This window comes from Bos mutus, chromosome 1, assembly GCF_027580195.1.
Source record: "Bos mutus isolate GX-2022 chromosome 1, NWIPB_WYAK_1.1, whole genome shotgun sequence".
Lineage (NCBI taxonomy): Eukaryota > Metazoa > Chordata > Mammalia > Artiodactyla > Bovidae > Bos > Bos mutus.
The window spans coordinates 51,142,395-51,167,219 of NC_091617.1; positions in this window are offsets into that span (position 1 = coordinate 51,142,395).

Consider the following 24,825-nt stretch of genomic DNA (forward strand, 5'->3'; position numbering starts at 1 on the left):
TTAAGGTGGCCCTACACACTGTGCTTACTGTGCTCGTAGATCCTTGGCCCTGGGTGCTATTAAGTAGATGAGAAAGGGACAGGGTTAGTACACAATAGGGGGCTGGCCTCAGACGAAAGCCCTGGTTTTTCATCCACAGACAGGAAAGAAGGCAGACAACAGGGAACAGATTCAGTGCTGGGAGTTTGTGCAGGGTGAGCATTGTGATATTTTTGCCCTGATTGTTTTTTTCTCAGTGAAATAGTAAGCACGGTCATAAGCTAAGAAAGAGCACAGTGGAGGACATGTGGAGGTTTAGAGAGAGAGGAAACCAGGAATGTGGAAGTGTGAATGGACCAGGGAAAATGTAGTAGGATTTCAGGGCAGCACTAAGAGCTCCCCTGAGGATAGGTGAGGAATGGAAAATGAGACCAGGCAGCATGAGGTATATGGCTTTCTCCAGCCATGTCTAGCTGCCCTGCTACAGAGGCAGAGTAGGAGAGTTGGATTCAAGCAGGGATGTTTACCAAGTCTGATTAAGTGGGGCTTTCCTCCTAGTTCAGTAGGTAAAGAATCTGCCTGCAATGCAGGAGACCCAGGTTCGATTACTGGGTCGGGAAGATCCCCTGGACAAGGAAATGGCAACCCACTCCAGTATTCTTGCCTGGAGAATCCCAAGGACAAAGAAGCCTGGCGGGCTACAGAGTATGGCGTCACAAGAGTCAGACATGACTGAGTGACTGAGCACGCACATTCTGACTAAGTGAGACATGGCAGGGCAGTTAAGGTGTATGCAAATGAGTGATTATAATCATGGACCACAAAACTTAAGAGTAAGAGGTAAGGATGGATGTGGGGATATGAAATGACTGAGGGCACTGAGTAATAGGAGACTGGATTATCAATCCTGGTGGGTCCGAGATAGAGACTCTAAAGGAACTGAACTGTAAAAGCTGTCAATGATGGTGTGAGAATGGGATGCTTGACACAGAGATTATGGGGGATGTTCAGTTGTTATTAATGAGGAGGCCTGCATGTAACATATACATATCTGTTATGCAAAATTGAAATAATACCCCACAACTCTTTACAGTCTCTAAAGGTAACCACTATTAAGGATCTGATATGTAGCAAATATATAGCATATATATATATATATATATATATACACACACACATGCAATATACACATTGCTTCAGGGTTGGTTTATTTGGTATATTTTTTACATAAATAGAATCATGCTATATTATCCCATTCTTTATTTTTTCACATAACAATATAGTCTGGAATCATCATGGTTGCTTACATAGATCTTTCTTATTTTTTCAATGGCTTCATTTTTTTTTCTTTTTCAGTTAAATGAACTTCCAATTCAACTGCCTATTAGACTAGACATGTTTCATGTTTATAATGGTGTGTGAATGTGAAACTAATAAAGTCCCGGCTTCTGGTCTCCTCATTCTCATAAACCATTTCCAGGATCTGGATGAGGGCAGGAACACGTTCACATGGCCGTAGGTTAATATAAAATTTCCAAGAGTAAGATACTTCAAATATGATTAGTTAAGACTGCAATCTCTATCCAAATTCTCTCCATTTCACTTTCCCCATTTTGGATGATATTGAAGAGGCTATGAGATCCAATAAATATTCACTTCCAAAATGCAGATGGCCAGTAGGTACATGAAAGGATGCTCAACATCACTAATTATTAGAGAAACAAAAGTCAGAATTACAATGAGGTACTACCACACACTGCTCAGAACGGTCATCATTGAAAAGTCTACACATAGAAAATGCTGGAGAGGGTGTAGAGAAAAGAACTCGCCTACACTGCTGGTGATAATGTAAGTTGGTAGAGCCATTATGGAAAGCAGCATGGAGGTTCCTCAGAAAACTAAAAATAGAATTACAATATGATCCAGCAATCCTACTCCTGTGAATATACCCAGACAAAACTGTACTTCAAAAAGACACATGCACCCCTGTGTTCACAGAAGCACTGTTCACAATGACCAAACCATGGAAGCAACCTAAGTGTCCATCAGCAGAGGCGTGGAAAGAGATGTGGTGCATATACACAGTGGAATACTACTCAGCCACAAAAAAGAATGGAGCACCATAAATGGACCTGGAGGGTATCATACTAAGTGAAGTAAGTCAGATAGAGAATGGCAAGCACCATATGATGTCACTCATATGTGGCCTCTAAAATATGGCACAAATAAGTTCAGTTACAAAATAGAAACAGACTCACAGACATAGAGAACAGACTTGTGATTGCCAAAGGCTGAGAATTTGGGGTTGGTAGATGCGAACTATTACATTTAGAATGGATAAACAACAAGGTCCTAATATATAGCACAAGGAAGTATATTCAATATCCTGTGATAAGCCATACTGAAAAAAATATAAAGAAAGAATGTATACTCATTTTCACTATATTGCTTCTTCCGATCCATGAACATGGTATATTTCTCCATCTATTAGTGTCCTCTTTGATTTATTTCACCAGTGTTTTATAGTTTTCTAAACATGTATAATATCATATAAGAAACAAATCACCAGTCCAGGTTTGATGCAGGATACAGAATGCTTGGGGCTCATGCACTGGGATGACCCAGAGGGATGGTATGGGAAGGGAGGTGGGAGGGGGGTTCAGGATTGGGGAACACGTGTACACCTGTGGCAGATTCATGTTGATGTATGGCAAAACCAATACAATATTGTAAAGTAATTAGCCTCTAATTAAAATAAATTTAAATAAAAAAAAGAAAGAATGTATATATGTGTATAAGTGAGTCACTTTGCTGTCCAGCAGAAATTAGCACAACACTATACATTAACTTCAATTTTAAACTTTTTAAATAAATAAATAATATATACATCCAAATGAATTCACATCAGAATAAATATGCATTTTTAAACTTAATTCTGAATTCTTTCTCTTAAGGAGGGCCTTTAAGATTAAAGAAGCTGTAGGTCCTACAAAGCCTGGATCTGCCCTACAGGTTTAGCAGTTCTCCTTTAACAGCCTGTTTCCTCAGCGATGTCTAGAGCCCCATGACTTACTGCTGCCCCAAACGTGCGTTGCTGAACCACAAAGCGAAATTCCTCTCCCACTTCCTCTCCTTCTCCTTTTCCCTCTCCCTCTCAGAAAGTCAATAATGAGGTAGCCACAAAGACTTTTACTTTCCTGGATCAAGTCACTGACCCTCAAAGTGATTTGGGGAAATTATGAAAATATGCAAATAACTCAGATTGTCTCAAATACTCTAATTTGGGCTATTTCTTTGTGTTATTGTTGCTTTAATCTCTGTATCAAATCAGATAATCATTAACTGAGAATTTTAGATATATAAGATAATTTAGAGGTCATCTAATACTGTCCTCTGATTCTTACAACTTGGAGAGCTGTGGTGCAGAACAGAAGGACCTATGACTGTTTATAATTCTACAATGAAGGCTAATCATTTCTTAAGTCAGGCCTGTGTTAAGTGTGAGGTGAGAAGATCAAGTGAGTCAGGTCCCAGCTCAGAGACAGAAAACTGCTAACCACATACCCTTGTAAAATTCAAGTACATTCTCCCTGCTAACAGACACTAATGACTATAATAAATTAAGGAGGGTTTAGTTAGGCAATAAACAATTACTGTTGATGACAGGGTGTAAACTTGATGTCTTAATTAATGCATTGACCAATAGCTCTTTCTAAGTTAAGAGCCCTGGTCCTAATTCAACTGTAATATCTATGTCTGTTCTTTTCTTTCTTTTATGTACTAGAACTAAATCGTATTCAATATTCAAATAATAGTTGCACAGAGTGAAGTATTAGAAAAATACAGGGACTCAAAATAAACCCAAGTTTGGCCACACTTGCCTCTAAGAGTGATGACACTTTGACTTACCTCATAGTATTATGAAGATTAACGAGATTATGTCTATAAGTATTCTAAGCTCCTTGGATTTAAAAACTGCAGTTGGCTGGCAGCAACATTTTTCTTTATGTTTAGTCTGGGTGGTTCATTGGTAATGGGATAGGACTTTAAAGTAGGGAGACTAATCTTGGACAAGCATATTCCATCAAGATGCGTGCATCCAACCCTGCTTTGTCCTGTGGTTACTATGGGAAACTCGGTACTTATTTTGTTGAGGCTTCCATTGCTTAAAACATTTTCTGAACTGCTCTTTAGGAACTGCTGCAGAGTCAGCTTAGGAGACACAGGAGAAAGGAGACTGCTTATGGTTTAGGGAAATTGTGGGTGTACAGAAAGGTCTTTAAAAACAACACCAATTCATTTGGCAGAAGACTAGCACCTTGCAGAGACAAAGTTCTGTATGTCTAGCAAAGAAGCAATTGCAGAAGACAAATGTCAGGTTAAAATTCCCATGGAGTTGTTATAAGGCTCATTAAAAGCCTTTTAAAGTACATCTATAAATGTGACATTCTCCTGGAAGATAGGAAGGGGAGCTTTTTTATATGAAAAGTAAGACATCTAGTTTTCAGTGATTTGACAGGCCATACGCTGGCCAATGGTTTTAGTAAAAGTGAACAGATGAGTAGCTGTTGTTCAGTTGCTCAGTCGTGTCTGATTCTTTGTGAGCCCATGGACTGCAGCATGCCAAACTTCCCTGTCCTTCACCATCTCCCGGAGTTTGCTCAAACTCATGTCCATTGAGTTGATGATGCCATCCCACCATCTCATCCTCTGTCATCCCCTTCTCCTCCTGCCTTTAATCTGAGTAGTACATTCTAGTTATTTAACCATTTTTCTGTACATTTGGGTTTCCCTGGTAGCTCAGCTGGTAAAGAATCTGCCTGCAATGCAGGAGACCCTGGTTTGATTCCTGGGTCGGGAAGTTGCCCTGGAGAAGGGATAAGCTACCCACTCTAGTATTCTTGGACTTCCCTGATAGCTCAGATGGTCAAGAATCTGCCTGCAATGTGGGAAACCTGGGTTTGATCCCTGGGTTGGGAAGATCCCCTGGAGGAGGGCATGGCAACCCACTCCAGTATTCTTGCCTAGAGAATTGCCATGAACAGAGGAGCCTGGCGGGTTACAGTCCATGAGGTCACAAAGAATTGGACACAACTAAGCACAGCACATGCACATGTTCATTTTATTTTCACAACACACCTAAGGTACTGCAAACATTAATAGTATTATCCTCTCATTTTACTTATGTAAAAATTAAAGCTCAAGAAGTTCAGAAATCAGCCTAAGTTATCTTAATAACCAAGTTATTGGTTAATAAGCAGCCAATTTAACTAATATATATATACACACACACACATATCCTGAGTGAGTCTTATATAGAAATTTTAAATCGATGTATTCAAATAATACAGGTGTATATACAACAAAGAGAATTATAATTCAATTAGCCAATGAGGTGGAGCTCAGACTCACCTCTTGTAACTTCTCATCCTGAGTTTTTTCAACATTATAACTAATATTTTCTAAAGTGTGTTATGAAGAATTCTGAGCCCCCAAGATAGTCTTAACAGTGATTTTAAAATATGCCCACAAATTCTTTGACATTGCTCCCTTCAAAAATTGAAGCTAAAAAATAGGGTGGAACTTAATTTACCTTCTCTTGAATGTGTGGTGAATTTAATGACTCACTGGTAGATGTTATGGTATGCAACTTCTGAGAGTAGGTCTCCTCGCTCTCTTGTAAATGGTTCATCCCATGAGAAGCCAGCTGCAGGGCATGAATGTGTTCATGCAGCCTTATCAATAGGTCCTATAGTGAGGAACTGAGGCCTCCTGCCAACAGCCATGTGTATGAGCCATCTTGAAACCAGACCATTAAGGCCCAGTCAAGCCTTCCCATGACTGCAGCCCCAGCCAACATCTTTACTACAACCTAAGGAGAGATTCTGACCCAGAACCACACAGCAAAGCCAATTCCTGATTCCTGATTCTCAGAAACTGTTTATGATAATAAATGCTTGTTGCTTAAAGTCTGTAAGTTTGGGGTAATTTATTTTTCAGCAATGGATAACTAATACAGTCTCCAAAGTGTTCTATGATCAGTTAAGTTTGGGAAGTTCTCTTAAAGATTCATAACGTCTACTAGTGTATAAAAGTTCTAGAAAAGTTCTGCAGCAAAGAAATCTGTGTTTACTTTTTTATATAATGCAGATTGTTCCAAATGCCCTTTAACAAAACATCTTATTACAACCCATGGAACTGATGTGGGATACTTTGAACTGCAGTATCATAGGCTGCTGGCCATTTCAGTTAGTTTTAAATTCCAAATGAGCATTTAGAATAAATATCAAAAACTGCTACAAATCTAATATGTGTTTGGGCCTCTATTGGACATTTTACACAGCAATGGGTTGGATTCTTTAAAAATGTCAAGATATAAAAGACAAAATAGTTTGGTAAACTATTCTAGATTAAAGGATACTAAAAACACATGTCAATTAAGCACAATCCTTTTTCTTCATTAGATTTTGGATCAGAAAAAACATAGTCATAAAAGACAATATTGCAACAATTTGAAGAATTTGAATTATGGATTGTGTATTAAATAACATGTGTTCAGTCACTCAGTTGTGTCTGACTCTTTGTGACCCTGTGGACTGTAGCCCTCCAGGATCCTCTGTCCATGGAATTTTCCAGGCAAGAACACTCGAGTGGGTTGCCATGTCCTCTTCCTGGAAGTCTTCCTGAGCCAGGGATCAAACGCATGTCTCCTGCATTGGCAGGTAGATTCTTTACCACTGAGCCACCTGGGAAGCTTCCCTATTAGATAATAGTATTGACCTAATGTTAAATTGTCCAATTATAGAAATTGAACTAAGAAAAATATCCTTTTTCTTAGGTCATATGATACTTGCCAAAATTTGCAGGGTTAAAGTGTCAAAGTGTCTATAACTCTCAAATGATTCCGAAAATAAAATGCTATGGCAGTTTTCTGAAAAGAGACTGTGTACTTCATGAAGTGCTAAAGTTTATATCACTTAAAAAGAGAGAGAATATATAAAAGTGGAGTTCGTAGTTTGTACTTGTGTGTATGCATGTATATGTGTGTGTATGGAAAGAGGAAGCATATAGGCAAATGCGAGGAGAAAAATATCAAGGCATGTGTCTGGAAGGACAACTCCATATTAAGCTGTGGGATAGGATATGAAGGCCCTCATTTTGACTACTAAGTTTCGAGATCGCTGTTCAGAGGCAACCCTGAAAAACAGATGAAGGAAGTGAAATGCCTAATCTTGAATCCTCCTCAACTTTCCAGTTGCAGCAAAAATGTTTCTTCCTGACCATACTATCTGAAGAGGTTCTTCTCAGTTATTCTCAATCAGTAAATCTCATAATGTTTCTTAGTTTTTTAATTTAAAATGTATTTACTTTATATGTCTCTGCTGCTGCTGCTAAGGCGCTTCAGTCATGTCCAACTCTGTGCAACCCCATAGACGGCAGCCCACCAGGCTCCTCTGTCCCTGGGATTCTCCAGGCAAGAATAGTGGACTGGGTTGCCATTTCCTTCTCCAATGCATGCATGCATGCTAAGTCACTTCAGTCATGTCTGACTCTGTGTGACCCTATGGACAGCAGCCCACCAGGCTCCTCTGTCCACAGGATTCTCTAGGCAAGCATATTGGAGTGGGTGGCCATTTCCTTCTTATATGTCTTTACTGCTTCTCTTTTCCTCCTAAACTGTATGTTTCCTGATGACATGAATAATGTCCTTCCATTTACCATTCCTTGTATGTGAACCACAAACTTTCAGATGTTCCAGTTGGATTTAGAAAAGGCAGAGGAACCAGAGATCAAATTGCCAACATCTGCTGGATCATCAAAATAGCAAAAGAGTTCCAGAAAAACATCTATTTCTGCTTTATTGACTACACCAAAGCCTTTGACTGTTTGGATCACAACAAACTGTGGAAAATTTTTCAAGAGATGGGAATACCAGACCACCTGACCTGCCTCCTGAGAAATCTGTACGCAGGTCAAAAGCAACAGTTAGAACTGGACACGGAACAACAGACTGGTTCTAAATTGGGAAAGGAGTACATCAAGGCTGTATATTGTCACCCTACTTATTTAACTTATATGCAGAGTACATCATGAGAAACTCTGAAGCATGAGCTGGAATCAAGATTGCCAGGAGAAATATCAATAACCTCAGATACATAGATGACACCACCCTTATGGCAGAAAGCAAAGAAGAACTAAAGAGCTTCTTAATGAAAGTAAAAGAGAAGAGTGAAAAAGTTGGCTTAAGGTTCAACATTCAGAAAACTAAGATCGTGGCATCTGGTCCCATCATTTCATGGCAAATAGATGGGGAAACTGGAAATAGTGACAGACTTTATTTTCTTGGGCTCCAAAATCACTACAGATGGTGACTGCAGCCATGAAATTAAAAGATGCTTGCATCTTGGAAGAAAAATTATGACCAACCTAGACAGCATATTCAAAAGCAGAGATATTACTTTGCCAACAAAGGTCCGTCTAGTCAAAGCTATGGTTTTTCCAGTAGTCATGTATGGATGTGAGAGTTGGACTATAAAGAAAGCTGACTGCCAAAGAACTGATACTTTTGAACTGTGATGTTGAAGAAGACTCTTGAGAGTCTCTTGGACTGCAAGGAGATCCAACCAGTCCATCCTAAAGGAAATCAGTCCTGAATATTCATTAGAAGGACTGATGATGAAGCTGAAGTTCCAATACTTTGGCCACCTGTTGCGAAGAACTGACTCATTGGAAAAGACCCTGATGCTAGGGAAGACTGAAGGCAGGAGGAGAAGGGGACAGCAGAGGATGAGATAGTTGGATGGCATCACCGACTCGATGGACGTGAGTTTGAGTAAGCCCTACGAGTTGGTGTGCTGCAGTCCAAGGAGTCGCAAAGAGTCGGACACGACTGAGCAACTGAACTGACTGATTTACTATGCTCCTTCCAGGACCTTTGGAGAAGAAAATGGCAACCCACTTGAGTATTCTTGCCTGGAGAATCCCGTGGACAGAAGAGCCTGGTGGGATACAGTCCATGGGGTCACAAGAGTCGGACACAACTTAGCGACTATACGTATGTATGTATGTCCAGGGCCTTACCCTAAGCCTGGCCCATAAAATGTACTCGTGATATTTTTTTAAAGTAACTTAACAAATGTCCTTTTTACTCTTTTCTACTGGATGGTGATCCCAGGTGACCTCCCACACTCAATAGATGCCAAGTGCCTTTATACTTGGAAACAATGGAAACCCTTATAGAGTGTCAGTGCCCCATATCACATCACGATTACTTGTCTCTACAACCAGATTTGTTCTACAGATTACCTGAGAGTCTAGCCTTAATAGACGGTATGCTGATTGAAAAGTGTCCCCCAGAAATTCATGTTCACCCAGTCCTCAGAATGTAACCTTATTGGAAAATAGGGTATTTGTAAATATAATTAATTAAATTAAAATGAGGTCATACTGGATTAGGGTGTGCCTGCCCTAATCCAATGACCAGTATCCTTGTAAGAAGAGAAAACAAAGGCAAACAGACACATAGACATAGAGGGAAGAATGCCACGTGAAGATGAGGGTGGAGATTGGAGTGCCACATCAATAAGACAAGGAACACCAAGGATTCCTGACAGCTAGCATGCCAGCAGCTAAGAGATCAGAAAGTACTCTCTCATAGAGCTTTCAGTGGCCACATAATGCCGTTGACACCTTGATTTCAGACTTTCAACCTCCAGAACTGTGAGACAATAAATTTCTGTTATTCTAAGCCACCTGGTTTGTAATATATAATTGGCTATGGCAGCCTAGGAAACGAAAACAGATGGTCTGTATAGATAGCTATAAAACTGAACGAATGTGCTCAGATATTCCCTTCCCAGGTGAGCTTCCACTCCAGGCCTGTAAACCAACCACAGTAACTGGCCCTGTGAGTCAACTGCATAGGGACTAACCACAATGTGAAGAGTTCTGATAACAAATCTCCAGCCCACCAACTTGTTAAAAAGGAGCTGACAATTTATTTGTCATCCTTTTGGAATATTTGCATTTTAATAGGATACTTAGTCATTCAATATTACATATTGAGTAAATGAATCCATTTACTCAAGAGGGTTTACAGAGGGCACAGGATGTCAAGCATAGCTGCAGGTCGGCCAGAGAAGTATTTTAGGACACAAGAGCGGTTTTTCCTGAATGTTTCAAATCACACCCTAGAGATCGCCACCTACTCATTCAATGAGCTCAAAGAACTTACTGGATATTCTATCAAGAGAAGACAACACCACATATATCTTCTACTGAAGAAGAATCTATCTGGAAAAGTTATTCTCTCTGAGCACAGTTTGGGGAGCTATAAACAAAGACTGAAGAGGAGGAAAAGTCAGCAGTCATAAAACCAGTCAAGCAGGGTCAGGCTAATCAACGCTAGAGAATCTCACTGCACATTCTCTCCTGGCTTTGCTCCTGGCTTTGCTCCTGGCTTGCTGGCCTCTTGTTTTCCACCTTCTTCAAATGCCCATCTTCCTCTATTTGGTAAGTGTTTATGTTATTCACCATTTTGTCCTGGGCCCTCTTCTCTTCTCATTCTACACACTCTCCCTGGATTTTTGCCTCCAGTTCCGCTGGTCTCAATTACCATGCAATATATGCTGATGTCTCCCCAATCTTTAACTCTAAACCAGAACTTCCTCCTGATCCACACACCATTAAATTCAACAGCTTACCAAATAGTTCCCTTTGGATATTCTTCAAATACCTCAAATTAAACATCAAAACCCAACCAATTGCTTTCACCACCAAATCTACTCTTCTTTCACTATCTGCCATATTGCTTAAGTGAGAAACTTCAGTGCAATGAGCTCGAGAATGTTTAGCATTGCATTTCCTTTCTTTGTCCTAAATTTAGTTCTTTGGAGCTTAAAGGGCAACCCAAATTCTAGTTCTTTATGATGTTGTGAATACATTTTTATTTACTCTTTCATCGATCAATTATTTTTCCCTTAAGAAAATAAGCTTATTTTCCAAAGCTTTCCTCCATTTTTTTTAGAAAGGCTTTAATAAACACCTTGGTCTTCTCCAACTCTTCTCTAAAAGACTAACACCAACCTAAATTTCTAACAACAGAGTCTGGTTACCCAAGTTATGACACATCAATAGATGTATTAAGAATCATGTTCTAGAGGAATATTTAATAATCTTAGAAGGGTTTGTGACTTAACATTATAAAAAGTAGGTTTTAAAGTCACACAGAGCACAGCAATAACTTTTGTTCCTCCAGAAAGTATGACTACAATGGCCAGGTAAATATTGCAGACTGAACAACATTTACCTTTACTTCTTCTTGAAACCACACTAAAATGATAGTTCCATGTAGGAAATTAAGAGGACGATAAGAGCAACTGCAAGTGGCAACCTAAACAGTGAGGTCAGGGAAGACCTCTCCAAGACAGCAATATGAGATCTGTTATCAAAAGGATAAGAATGAACTATCTGTGCGGAGGACTGGAGAGAAGCTTGTCGGGACTAGGGAACAAGAACAGAGGCCAGAGTTGGGAAAGGGTTTTTTGCTTTTGAAACATAAAAACTAGGGGACGTCTTTAATGGATCTTTAGTTGGGAAGTTATAATATCTGACTTATGTTTTTATCTCTTTCTGTGGCAAGGAAATCTACTGGGGTATGCCAAGAATGGCAACAGGTGAACCTAAGGAAGCAATTCATGTTGTCTTAAGAAGATGTAGTCTGCACTAGAGGGTGACTATAGAGATGGAGAGATTGGTGATATTTGGATGGTGTACTTTAATGACACATTAAACCATTTGATGCTGTCTATAGATATATTTTGGTGACAGAGTTACCCAGTAGTCCAGTGGCTAGGATTCAGCACTTTCACTGTCATGGCCCTGGGTTCAATTCCTTGTCAGGGAACTAACCCCACAAGCCATGTGGCATGAGCAAAAAAAAAAGATATATTTTGGTGATATATCTTATTTGGCCAATAGGATTTGGATTTGGGTGTTGCGGTAAGAAAATCAAGCATGTTTTTAGCTTAAGCCAAGTGGTAAAAACTTTACCATTTACTGGGATGATTTTTGTATAGTCAGGATAGTTATTATGATTGAGCATAAACAGGGTGCTCCTTGGTGGGGACAAAGAAGTACTTAAAATTATATCACTCACTCTTATGTTTATATGTATAGACTACAAATTACCTGAAACAAAAAATCTTTCAGAAGAGAGTTATTCAAAAGGAAATTCTCAGTTATGTAAATAGTTAAGTATCCATGATTTTAAAAGGAAGGTGTAATAATATCTTTTTAAAAGTGTTTTTTTTTTTAATACAACCTACCTCATTATTTCATAAAGAGAACTTGTCCTTGGAAAGCAATGGATCAGTTTGCAAAAGGACCCCAGGCCTCCTATGGCAAAGGGCCCAAATCACTGACTTCCCCCTCTGTGAGACTCACAGTTAAATAGACTTGGAATGGTGGACAGGATGGTCCTGCCCAAGGCTTAGGAGTTGGAACTGTTAAGGATGACCCTGAAAAAACCTTGAGGGAAGGACAAGTCTAGGGTGGTATCCCCAGTCTACACTTGTGGAGGGGCCTCCCTGTGATGAAGGCTACCTATGATGGCACAGTGACACGCAGAATGCTTTGTTATGATGAACAATGACAGAATATCTGAGTATGCCCTAAGAGAGCTACATGCTCAAAGCCCAAATTCAGCGATCTACTGTGAGGCTGGCAGGAATCCAGACCAGCAAGGACATCACACAGAGTAGGTAAGCATCTGTTAGACTCTGGGCACAGACTTCACAGTGACAGTAGGAACCAGCTAGAAGCAATGACAATCCTGAGCTGATCAGTCATTTCCGATCTCTTCGCACCCAGCCCTGGGAGCAGGGTGGGCTTCCCAGGTGGTGCTAGTAGTAAAGAACCCACTTGCCAATGTAGGAGACTTCCGAGACATGGGTTCAATCCCTGGGTCAGGAAGATCCCCTGGAGAAGGAAACAGCAACCCACTCCAGTGTTCTTGCCTGGGAAATCCCACAGACAGAGGAGCCTGGTGGACTACAGTCCATGGGGTTGCACACAATCAGACACGACTGAAGGGAGAGCATGGCTGCATGGCACCAGGAGCAGGAATGGCCTGGCCCATCAGACCATCTTCTGCATTCATTTTGTCCCTGGATTTCTTGGGAAATTGGCCAGAAGAAAGGAGGGGCATGTTGACCAAGTAGATGGAGAAGGCTTCAGAAGGTTTAGACTCACTCTCAATGACAACAGGTTATCTAGATATATTCAGGTCAAACTAGTTCCAACCCTACATAGACCACAGGTCAGCCTCTTCTCACGTGCATACATGACTCTAAGCGACCATTTCTAGCCGAATCACTGGAAATCATCAAAATATCAGTGCTCATGTACCACCACATACAGGTCTGTTTTCTAGGATCTTAGTTGTATCTTAGTGACAAGCTTTTAATTCACTTTTAAAATGTTAATAACCATTTATTAATATTAGCAAAATCTCTTTCTTAAAAGTTTCCAAATGTCTAACCTTTTTCATAAGAAAAACAGGCCTTTTTTTTCCAAGAGAGAGGGAAAAAATTTACTCTGCCATAATACATGGCATGAGTCATGAAAAGGGCTTGAATAATTTGTAGACACGTTGCTGTTGAGTCATCATGAATGGTACAAGACCACTTGAATACTGATGAAGTTAAACTCTCTACAATCTGTAAGAAATAAAAATACGATTACTTTTTTGTTTTTTAATTTCACAAAACTCAATTTCAGTTTTACCCTAGAAGATACACTGGGACTAGATGGCAACAATTTCCATTCACAGATGAGGCCACATGTTTCCTAAGAAGCCAAGCAAGATCTCCAGCAAAGTGAAAGAATCAAAGATATAACATGGGATTTAATACAAGTGTTCTCTCTTTTCCCAGAGATTCTTTGCTTTACAACAATAGGTATTAGAAAGCAAATGGGTCCATCTGTGAAGAAAATACTCAAAGATCTTGTGGTTCTAAAGGTTTTAAGCAATGCGACTGATGAGGCTTGTTGGGTACATTGGAATGCTGGTGATTTATTATATAATTTAAGTGACCATCTGTGCAGCTGGGCAGAGACACAGCTGATGAAAATGTCAGCTGTCCAGCTGTTTTCTCGACTCAACAGAGGTCATGAAGATTGCTTCTCTAGCTGCCCTCACCGCTCCAACAACCGCACCTCTGTCAGAAGGACTCTTCATTTTCATACTCTCTCGAAAAAGCAAGGCCAGCAACCATGGTCCTTAATCCTGAAGAAGATTCCTGCTATTTTCTAGGCTTGCAACTTTTGTAGTTGCAACTTAATGAGCCTTGACATTGCTTAAAGAAGTCATTCTCTTGCGCTTTGTGTCACTTTGCCTCACCTCCCAGCCAGCTAGCCTGGGACATGGAGGGGCTGTGATCTGGCCTAGTCTCCTCGGTTGTATTTCTGACTCTACATTTACCTTTCAATCCTTAAAAGAATATTAATTCTGTAAAAACAGGTTAAGCAGCATTACCTCCCACTTTTCAAATTCTGCTTGGCTGCTGTATCCATTCTCATGGCTCTGGGACCATTGACAAGTTTAGTGACTCTAAGTAGTAGAGCGGCAAAGTTAGAGATGGGCCCTCAGCAAACTTTCAGTGTGTCCTGATTTGTTTAACATGATTTACTTGAGCCATATGGGCTTTACCAACCCTACTTACTCTCTTTTCCATTGAGATTGTTACTCACTAAGTGGCAGGTATTATAGTAGGTACTCAGTATATAGGTATGAACAAGAAAGAAATGTGAAGAAGACGATGAGTTGTTGACTGATAGAATCAGAAGGAAGGATCAAATCTATTTATTATGTTATATAAACCCAGTGGGTATTCAAACTTCTCACTACATTTACTGCCTGTAACAATGAGGAGCTATGATCAGGCAGGCACTGATTTCAAAGCTGTTGACCCTTTCACCTGCCTTTAAGAGCCACAAGTAGTAATTCTGGCCCAAGTGCAAAGAGTACAACAGTACTTAAATCAGTAGTGCAGGGAAGAAAAGAGATAAGGGGGAGGGATCCTAAAGGCACTAGTAGGCTCTAGAATCTCAGTCTTTGACTTCCTACTCCATCATCACACCTAGTGCCAAGGGACCTGGCCCAGGGCCCAAGGCTAATTTGCTACCTAGACTAGAGATGCAGGGGAGGCCAAGTAAGGAGTGGCTTAAAACTTTGTACAACCTTTAAAAAGCATTATATAAAATATAGGAGCCCTTTCTTTGTCAGGGCCTTATTATCCAACTCAAGATTGGGGTTCTGAATTTTTTTTTTTTGTAGTAACAACAGATAACATGAAGTCTACCTGCTCACCTTCTCTAATTTGTTACATGTACAATAAAGTATTGCTAACCATAATTATGGAGAAGGAAATGGCAACCCACTCCAGTGTTCTTGCCTGAAGAATTCCATGGACGAGGAGCCTGGTGGGCTATAGTCCATGGGTCGCAAAGAGTTGGACAAGACTGAGTGACTACCACACACACAACCATAATTGCAGTGTTGTACTGCAGATCTCTAGAACTTATTCATTTTACATGACTGAAACTTCATACCTATTGAACAGCAACTCCACGTTTTCCCTCAGCCCCTGGCAACCACCATACTACTCTGTTTCTATGAGTTTGACTAAAGATATCTTTGAATGGAATCACAAAGTATTTGCCCTTCTCTAACTGGCTTATTTCACTTAGCATAATGTCTGGGTTTATTCATGTTGTCATACATGGTAGGTGGATTCTGCCAGGGAGATTTTCATAAAGAAAAACAACAGAAGACAGCTATCTTTTATTTGCAGCAATTTACTCTCAGTTTCTCTGAGCTTCTGTTAACTACTTAATTGGTAAGGAATGATACTGTCTTAGGGGTGCCTCTAAATTTCTTCCTGGCCCTTCATAATATATTGAATAATATTTGAATGCTGCTTCATAACTTACAAAGGATTTTAACATTCAGAAATAAAGCAGAGATAAAGCAGATAACACACCATTTCATTGATGACGAGATGAAGGCTCAGAAAAGTAGTTGCCCATGGACAGAGGAGCCTGGTGGGCTACACTCCATAGAGTTGCAAAGAGTCAGACATGACTGAAGTAACTTAGCACGCACACATGCAACCAAGGTCAACCTACAAATTCCAGCCTCTTCTCAACTATACCCGAAAGCCTTTTATGTTCTTTAATTTTAACTTCAGGTATGCTTATTACTTAAAAAGTAAACTCTTATGTGAGCAACTATGAGTCAAGACTTTATAAGTAATATCAATAAAATTAAGCTCATAATTGCTTGTCTTTTCTTACCTTCAGAGTCTTACGCAAAGAATTGTCATTCAATTCAATTATTAGCATGATCATAACACACAGATGGCAACTTCCCTGGTGGCTTATGTAACACTAACTCTAGGTATCTCTTTGCTTGCTTGTTTACAGTGTGCTAAAATTTACATACAGTCCTGAAATATAATGTGTGCCAGTAATGTAGCAAGTTAGCTGTTGTGGGCTGAATTATAGCCCACCAAATTTCATATATAGAAGTCCTAACTCCCCAGTACCTCAAAATGTGACTATTTGGAGAAGGGTCTTTAAGGAGGTAATTAAGTTAAATAAGGTCATTAGAGTGAGTCACAATCTAATATGACTGGTGTCCTTATAAAAACAGGAAATTTGGACACTGATACTTTCAGAAGGAACACCATGTGAAGACAGAGAGAAGACAACCACCTACCAGCCAAAGAGAGAAGCTTCAGAAGAAAGCAAACCTGAGGATACCTCGATCTCAGACTTCCAGCCTCCAAAACTGTGAGAAAATGAATTCCTATTGTTAAGCCACAAAGTCTATGACATTTTGTTATGGCAGCCCTAACAACCTAATAAAATAGGTAAGACTCATCCCTTAGTGGAGAAGGCAATGGCACCCTACTCCGGTACTCTTGCCTGGAAAATCCCATGGACAGAGGAGCCTGGTAGGCTGCAGTCCATGGGGTCGCTAAGAGTCGGAAACGACTGAAGTGACTTAGCAGCAGCAGCAGCATCCCTTAGTTATTTATATCAAAACTTTATGTATTCTTAATACTCAGCATAAATCCACCAATTTAGTGAACTCTTATTTCTCATCTAGAATTCATCTCATGAAAATCTGAAATCTCATCCAGTCTATAACATTATCACTATGAGTTGTTTGCACAGATTAATAACATAACTGACTTCAAATATAATATGTAAGTACTGAAATACCACTGCTCCCAATTTTAAAAAATATAAGTATGTTAATGTTAATCATGTGTCCGTGTTTATTATGTTTTGAACAGAAAAGCATTACTCACCAAGCAATTACAACCACATGCAAGTTAAAGTGACACCACAGTGATAACATTATAGACTGGATGGGTATTCAGATTTCATGAGATCAGCTCTAGATGAGAAATAAGAGAAAGTGAAAGAAAGAAAGAAAATAAAGTCACTCAGTCATGTCCAACTCTTTGCGACCCCATGGACTGCAGCCTACCAGGCTCCTCCGTCCATGGGATTCTCCAGGCAAGAATACTGGAGTGGGTTGCCATTGCCTTCTCCAGGGGATCTTCCTGACCCAGGGATTGAACCCAGGTCTCCCACACTGCAGGCAGACGCTTTAACCTCTGAGTCACCAGGGAAGCCTAGAAATAAGAGAAGAGTTCACTAAAGTGGTGGATTTATACTGAGTATTAAGAATAGATAAGGTTTTGATATAAGTAGCTCAGGAATGAGATAAGAAAGAGGCTGGGAAAATGAAAAATCAGAGAGAACACCAAACACCAAACAGGCAAGTTTGGCTAGAGCAGAAGTGAGGAAACTAAGTCAATTGGTCTGGGAAAAGAGAATTGAAAGACTGAAGGATAATCTCATGGTGAAGGAGGATGTGAGGATGAGCTCGGCATATCCACAGCATAATTTAGAAGTTAGTCTATTTCTCTGTCTACAAGAATAACCTGTTGTTGACTTACTGCTCCAACTTGTGGTTGCCTTATGCATTTATTGAATCCTTTTCCAGAAACACCCAGGGAAACAAATGTTTCTATCTATGACAATCACTCCCAAAATCACATGGGCATTTATTTATTGTCACCATCCTCCAGTTCAGTTCAGTTGCTCTGCTGCTGCTGCTAAGTCACTTCAGTCGTATCCGACTCTGTGCGACCCCATAGACGGCAGCCCACCAGGCTCCCCAGTCCCTGGGATTCTCAAGGCAAGAACACTGGAGTGGGTTACCATTTCCTTCTCCAATGCATGACAGTGAAAAGTGAAAGTGAAGTCATTCAGTTGTGTCCGGCCCTCAGCGACCCCACGGACTGCAGCCTTCCAGGCTCCTCCTTCCATGGGATTTTCCAGGCAAGAGTCCTGGAGTGGGGTGCCATTGCCTGCTCAGTTGTGTCCAACTCTTTGTGACCCCATGGACTGCAGCACACCAGGCCTTCCTGTCCATCACCAACTCCCAGAGCTTGTTCAAATTCATGTCCATTGAGTTGGTACAGTCAAATAGAACCTCTAGGGAATAGCTGCACCCTTGACTGCATATTACAAGCACCTGGAAAGAGAGCATCTTGGTAGTCAGATGGTATCAGATACCACATTCCAAGCACGTAGTTAACTAGTGATTTGATGTTCAAAGTTAAGACCAACCCTTAGCAATGTGTTACAAGTAAAAATACACACAAGGGTATAGTCCAGACCATTAAATCAGACACACTGGTGGTGGGAGCAGGTCATCAGTAATTTTTTAAACTCCCCCAGTGATTCCAATGTATACCCAAGTTGAAGACCCACTGATGTAGGCAGTAGAGCTTGAGTATCCGTGTTTTCAGTAGGTGACCCAAGTTATTCTTCCTAGCCAACCCATGAAAAACATTTGATCCTCAGCACTGAGGCATCTATCTTCTATTCCTTGGTCAGCTTCCTCCAATCCCCTAAGAAAAACAAATGTCAACTCTTTTCTCTCCTCTCTCTCTCTCTTTTTTTTTTATGTCAAGAATCTCATTCTCATTTAGCTAAACTTACCTCACAATTTGCAAGATAAAAAGGTGTTACCCATAGAACATACAACACAGGGATGGACTTACACTTTTGACCTGATGATTAAGGCCCTTCAGTAGCTCTGTGATGAAGCTGTGAGCCAAAGAAATAGTTTTGAAAAATAAGACAGATATGGATTAGACTGAAGAGGAACCATTTTTTCAGTTACAAAGCCAATGGCCTTGTAAATTATCGGGAAAAAAAATTCTGCAGGAGGTTGACAAGATCAATACTAGATTTTACAGAAATTATAAAGAAGAAAGCAATGACAGAAAAATATGAAAGACAGTTGTAAAGGAGGAACAATAGACGTGACTGATAGATTAGGTATGTGAGAGGTCAGGAACTGAAGATGTAATTCTGAGAAAGAAATTACAGCAATGGGGAGATGAAGAGAAGAAGCTAAATTTTTCTTGGGGCAAAAGTAGAGATGGGAAGAGGACTGAATTGGATTTTAGATTTGTCTGAGATAATGTGATGTTTAGAAAGTAAGGCCGGTCTAGAAACAGATTTGGCATCTTCTGCCAAGAAATCTCAGTTGCAGCCAAAAGAGAATACTGGGAAAGATGAGATGAGAACCAATGACAAAAACTTGGCAAATACCACTGTGGAGATAATAAAACACAAAGGGAAGCATCTATTAGATAGGTAGGAGGAGAACCTGAATAGGGTCATGGAAGAAGAAAAAGAGAATTAAGAAATCATCACTGGTGTTCAATAGCCAAAACTGAGGCCTGAGATAACAGATACGACAACTGCTCATTTCAAGGCGGTGCCTAAAAGCCATCATTGGCTTTTCATTGCCTACAGAATAATATATTAGCCTCACCACCCCCCCAAAAATACCTTTATAAATTTGCTCTAATACATAACCCAACCCAAACTGAACTACATACTATCCTCCATGAAAATATGCACTTTAAAGCTTCTTTCTGTTTATACACACTACTTTTTGTCTGACAAAATTTTACTCATTCCTTACGTGTGCTCAGTCATTCAGTTGTATTGGACTCTTTGCAACCCTATGGACTGTAGCCCGTCAGGCTCCTCTGTCCATGGGATTCTCCAGGCAAGAATATTGGAGTGGGTAGCCATTTCCTCCTCCAGGGGATCTTCCCCACCCAGTTCTTTACCCTTGAGTCATCAGGGAAGCCCCCATTCCTTAAGACCAGCTCATAATGTCAGTTCTTCTGTAAATTCCTGTATACCCTAGTTCCTAGTCAAATGCTGCATAGTCAATGCTTCCTCAATCCTACAACTTCAGTTTGTACATGCCTCAATAACAGTACTTACCACATGTATCACAATTTTTTTTAACCATTTGTTTCAGTTATTTATTGCTATGCAACCATCTACTACAAAGCATAGTGGTTTAAATGACAACTAATTTGTCATCTCTATGAGTTCTATGGATTGCCAAGGATCAGCTGTGTGAGTCTTCAGCTCCATGTGATATCAGCTGGGGCTACAGTCAAATGCATCGGGCTTCCCCAATGGCTTAGCAGGTAGAGAATATGCCTACAATGCAGGAGACACAGGAGACGTGGGTTCGATCCCTGGGTCAGGAATATCCCCTCAAGGAGGAAATGGCAACCCACTGCAGGATTCTTGCCTGAAAAATCCCATGGACAGGAGCCTGGTGGGCTACAGACCATGGGGTCACAAAGAGTTGGATAAGACTGAGCATAGCACACAACAGCCAACTGTTGGGCTCAACGAAGCTGGAACTTCCAAGATGATTCACTCATCTGTCTGGTGCCTTGGATGAGATGGCTGGAAGACTGGGCTCAAGCTGGGATGCTGGGACACCTGGGCTTCTTTCTTTCCATGAATTGTTCCACAAGGTCTTTCCACCAAGGTAGCCCATCCTGCAGTCAGAGCTCCCAAAGAAGAACATTCCAAAAGGAAGAAATCAAAAACTGCAGGTCATCTTAAATGTTACTCCCTAACTTTGTCACTTCCCCTGCTATTTACTTGCCTTGTGTTACAAGCCACAGGGCTCAGGACTATCAAAGGCATGAATACCAGAAGGCATGGTTCCCTGGGGACTATCTTCTGGGCTCTCTTCCCCATTAGTTTGCCATTTGCCTGAGGGGCAAAGATTGTCTTTTTCATCTTTGTGATCCCAGTACCTTGCATGAACTTAACACTGAGTGGACATTCATTAACTGACCGTTGAATGAGAGAGTAGAAGTGGAACTGCAGAATTGAGAAACAGGCCAGGTTAAGAAAAGTCAGAGCCAGTGGAAAATTGGGGCTGGGACTGAAATGCCATCAATATTGTATCTGAGTTAAAAGTGTTAACCTGTTAAGTTTAAATCTTTAAACTATATCGTAGTTTGTGCAATCCTGTTTAGCATGTCTGTATTTTTTAAATATGGAAGTGGCCTGAGCCTCTTTTGACATTTGAGAGTTCCCAGGAATAACCATTGTTAAGTGTAGGTGTTAGGAAGTAGCTTTAAATTGTTTCGCTAAGAGATGCCCTAAGAGTACAGTGGAGCTCCCTCAGGGACCACTTTAAAAGGGATGGGAGAGAAACGCTGAGCTGAGCCTATGGGCCTGTGGGCCCAAACCCCATTTCTACTCCAACCAGAGAAACTTTGATTGGTTTCATTTATTGGCACAAGTAAGGCTTTATTTGGAAAAATAAAGGCAGGGTTTTTTTCTTTCCCGCTACTAAAGAAATTGTGAAACTTACATACTAAGAAACAAAACCAGAAAAGAATAACAAGATTAACCATGAAGACTTAGCTGGAGCCAGACAACCTGAATTGGCAGCAAGCCAGGTAAGTATGGTCCTATTGGCAGAGCAAGTAACATGAGGCGATTAAGGTGTCCAGGGAGTCTGGAGAGAGATTGTGAGGAGGAGGAGGGTAATATACTTTGAGTGTGGAGTCCAGATTTTTCTCTTTGTCACTAACCGGCCCGATAGCTTGGGTGGGACACTTAAACTCTTAGGGCTCAGTTCTCTTATTTGCAAAATAATCTCACTGGTCTAAATGACTTGGGAAGGCTGGAGTTCCTGCTCTAAGACTATGTGATTCCAGGGAGTTAATGAAGCACTGTGAGTGACTGACAATGATTTCCAGACTACACATACTATTCATTATGACCACAGAAAGCTCATTTGCAGGGTATGAAAACCAAAAGAGGAGGTGAAAGGTTTAGGAGTTGATATTGGAGCACAGAGTACTTAGCTCAAATAATACCTGTTAAATTAAATAAAGAGGCTATTAGACTGAGGTGGCTCTAACACAGTGTGTCCACATAAGCAAACCAAACTCTAGGACTGGAAATGCCTCAGGGTCACAAAATTAAAACCAAAGGACAAACAATCACAGCCAGCTCAGTTCAGTCGCTCAGTCGTGTCCGACTCTTTGCGACCCCATGAACCACAACACACCAGGTCTCCCTGTCCATCACCAACTCCCGGAGTCTACCCAAACCCATGTCCATTGAGTCGGTGATGCCATCCAGCCGTCTCATCCTCTGTCATCCCCTTCTCCTCCTGCCTTCAATCTTTCCGAGCATCAGGGTCTTTTCCAATGAGTCAGCTCTTCGCATCAGGGGACCAAAGTACTGGAGTTTCAGCTTCAACATCAGTCCTTCCAGTGAACACCCAGGACTGATCTCCTTTAGGATGAACTGGTTGGATCTCCTTGCAGTCCAAGGGACTCTCAAGAGTCTTCTCCAACACCACAGTTCAAAAGCATCAATTCTTTGGTGCTCAGCTTTCTTCACAGTCCAACTCTCACATCCATATATGACCACTGGCAAAACCATAGCCTTGACTAGATGGACCTTTGTTGACAAAGTAGTGTCTCTGCTTTTTAATATGCTGTCTAGGTTGGTCATAACTTTCCTTCCAAGGAGTAAGCGTCTTTTAATTTCATGGCTGCAATCACCATCTGCAGTGATTTTGGAGCCCAGAAAAATAAAGTCAGCCACTGTTTCCACTGTTTCCCCATCTATTTGCCATGAAGTGATAGGACCAGATGCCATGACCTTAGTTTTCTGAACGTTGAGCTTTGAGCCAACTTTTTCACTCTCCTCTTCCACTTTCATCAAGAGGCTCTTTAGTTCTGCTTCACTTTCTGCCATAAGGGTGGTGTCATCCGCATATCTGACTAGGCTTTAAACTGTAGCCAATCAATAATTTCCTTACTTTGCTTGTGCCCTTTCTCTATAAAGGGCTTCCCTGGTGACTCAGACAGTAAAGAATCTGCCTGCAATGCAGGAGACCCAGGATTGATCCCTGGGTCAGATAAATCCCCTGGAGGAGGGAATGGCAACCCACTCCACTATTCTTGCCTGGAGAATCCCACGGACAGAGAAGCCTGGTGGGTTACCATCCATGGGATTGCACAGAGTTGTACATGACTGAAGGGAAAGCACGGAGTTGGACATGACTGAGGGACTAACACTTAGACTTTTTCACTTTTCTTTATAAAAGTCTCTCCCTGAGCTCTTGTTGGAGGAGTGCTCCTAAACACTACTGGTTTGGTGCTGCTGACGGGAATCAGTTATTGCTCAAATTCCTAAAATGTTTAATGTGCCTCAGTTTCTCTTATAACAAAAGCTAATATTGTCCGTGCATTAAGTACTGACACAATACTAAGGACTTTACCCACAATACAGCATTTCATGCTCACATTTCTACCAGGTAGGCACAATTGTTACCCCCATCTTAAAAATGAGGAAATTGAAATTTAAGACTGTCCTTTACTTAAAGTCACACCTAATAAGGGATATAGCAGGGATTCAAATGAAGGCATTTAAGTGCATATCTTTATTTTTCCTATTCATATAAAGTCTGCCTGTATTACATTATAAAGCCCTAAAGAAATGGAATTTGTATCCCCTTAACTCACTTTGTATAACCACAGCAAGTGCCTTCAGGCAGACGGGCTCCTAGTGAGTGTCCTTTTATAATGATGATACTAGTGGTACTGACAATGTTAGTGCTGTTTAAAGAGCTTGTATCTTTAAAATGCAAGTTAACAAACCAAACCTAGTATTTCAGTAATCAGTTCTACCACACTGTTTTTATATAACGCTACTGGAAGCTCTACAGTTAAACTATGAAAGAATGGTAGCATTTTCAGAGAAGCTCAAAAATTTCGAATTCTACTCTATCAATTGAGGACATGTAAGTGGCAGAAATGTCCAAAATATTTCACATTTTTTCTTCCTGAGAGCAACTTGTAAAATAGGTAAGTATCAAAAGTATAATAATATCTTTATAAAACATTTAACAAACTATAGAGTGCCTTCCTTTAGAGATATTACATCAGTTAATTCTCATCATCCAATTTTAGAGATCTCAATACTGAGGTTTATAAAAGTCAAACTTTTTGCCCAGGGTGATATAACTAACAAGTAGAACTAAATTTTAATCTTAAGACTCCAAGTTCAGTGCACTTTCTATTATACTACAATCTACTTTATTACAATACACATTTTATGGCATATAAAATATAGTAGGTATTACTTGTTAAATAGAGTAGAATTGCCTAGTTCCGCCCCCTAGAGGAAGAAATTATATCCTTTCCAAAGATCTGTCTGCTAGAGGCAACTTGCAATTACAATATTAATATTGTAATAGATATTGATTAAGTATGTAGCTAACACTTTAAAAGAGGCAAATAAAAATGAACCCAAAAATAAGACTGTTTTTTAAACTTAGGACTGCTAGTACAGTTAGGTGCATTGCGTCATCTATTTATATTTTAATGTTTTGGGAAT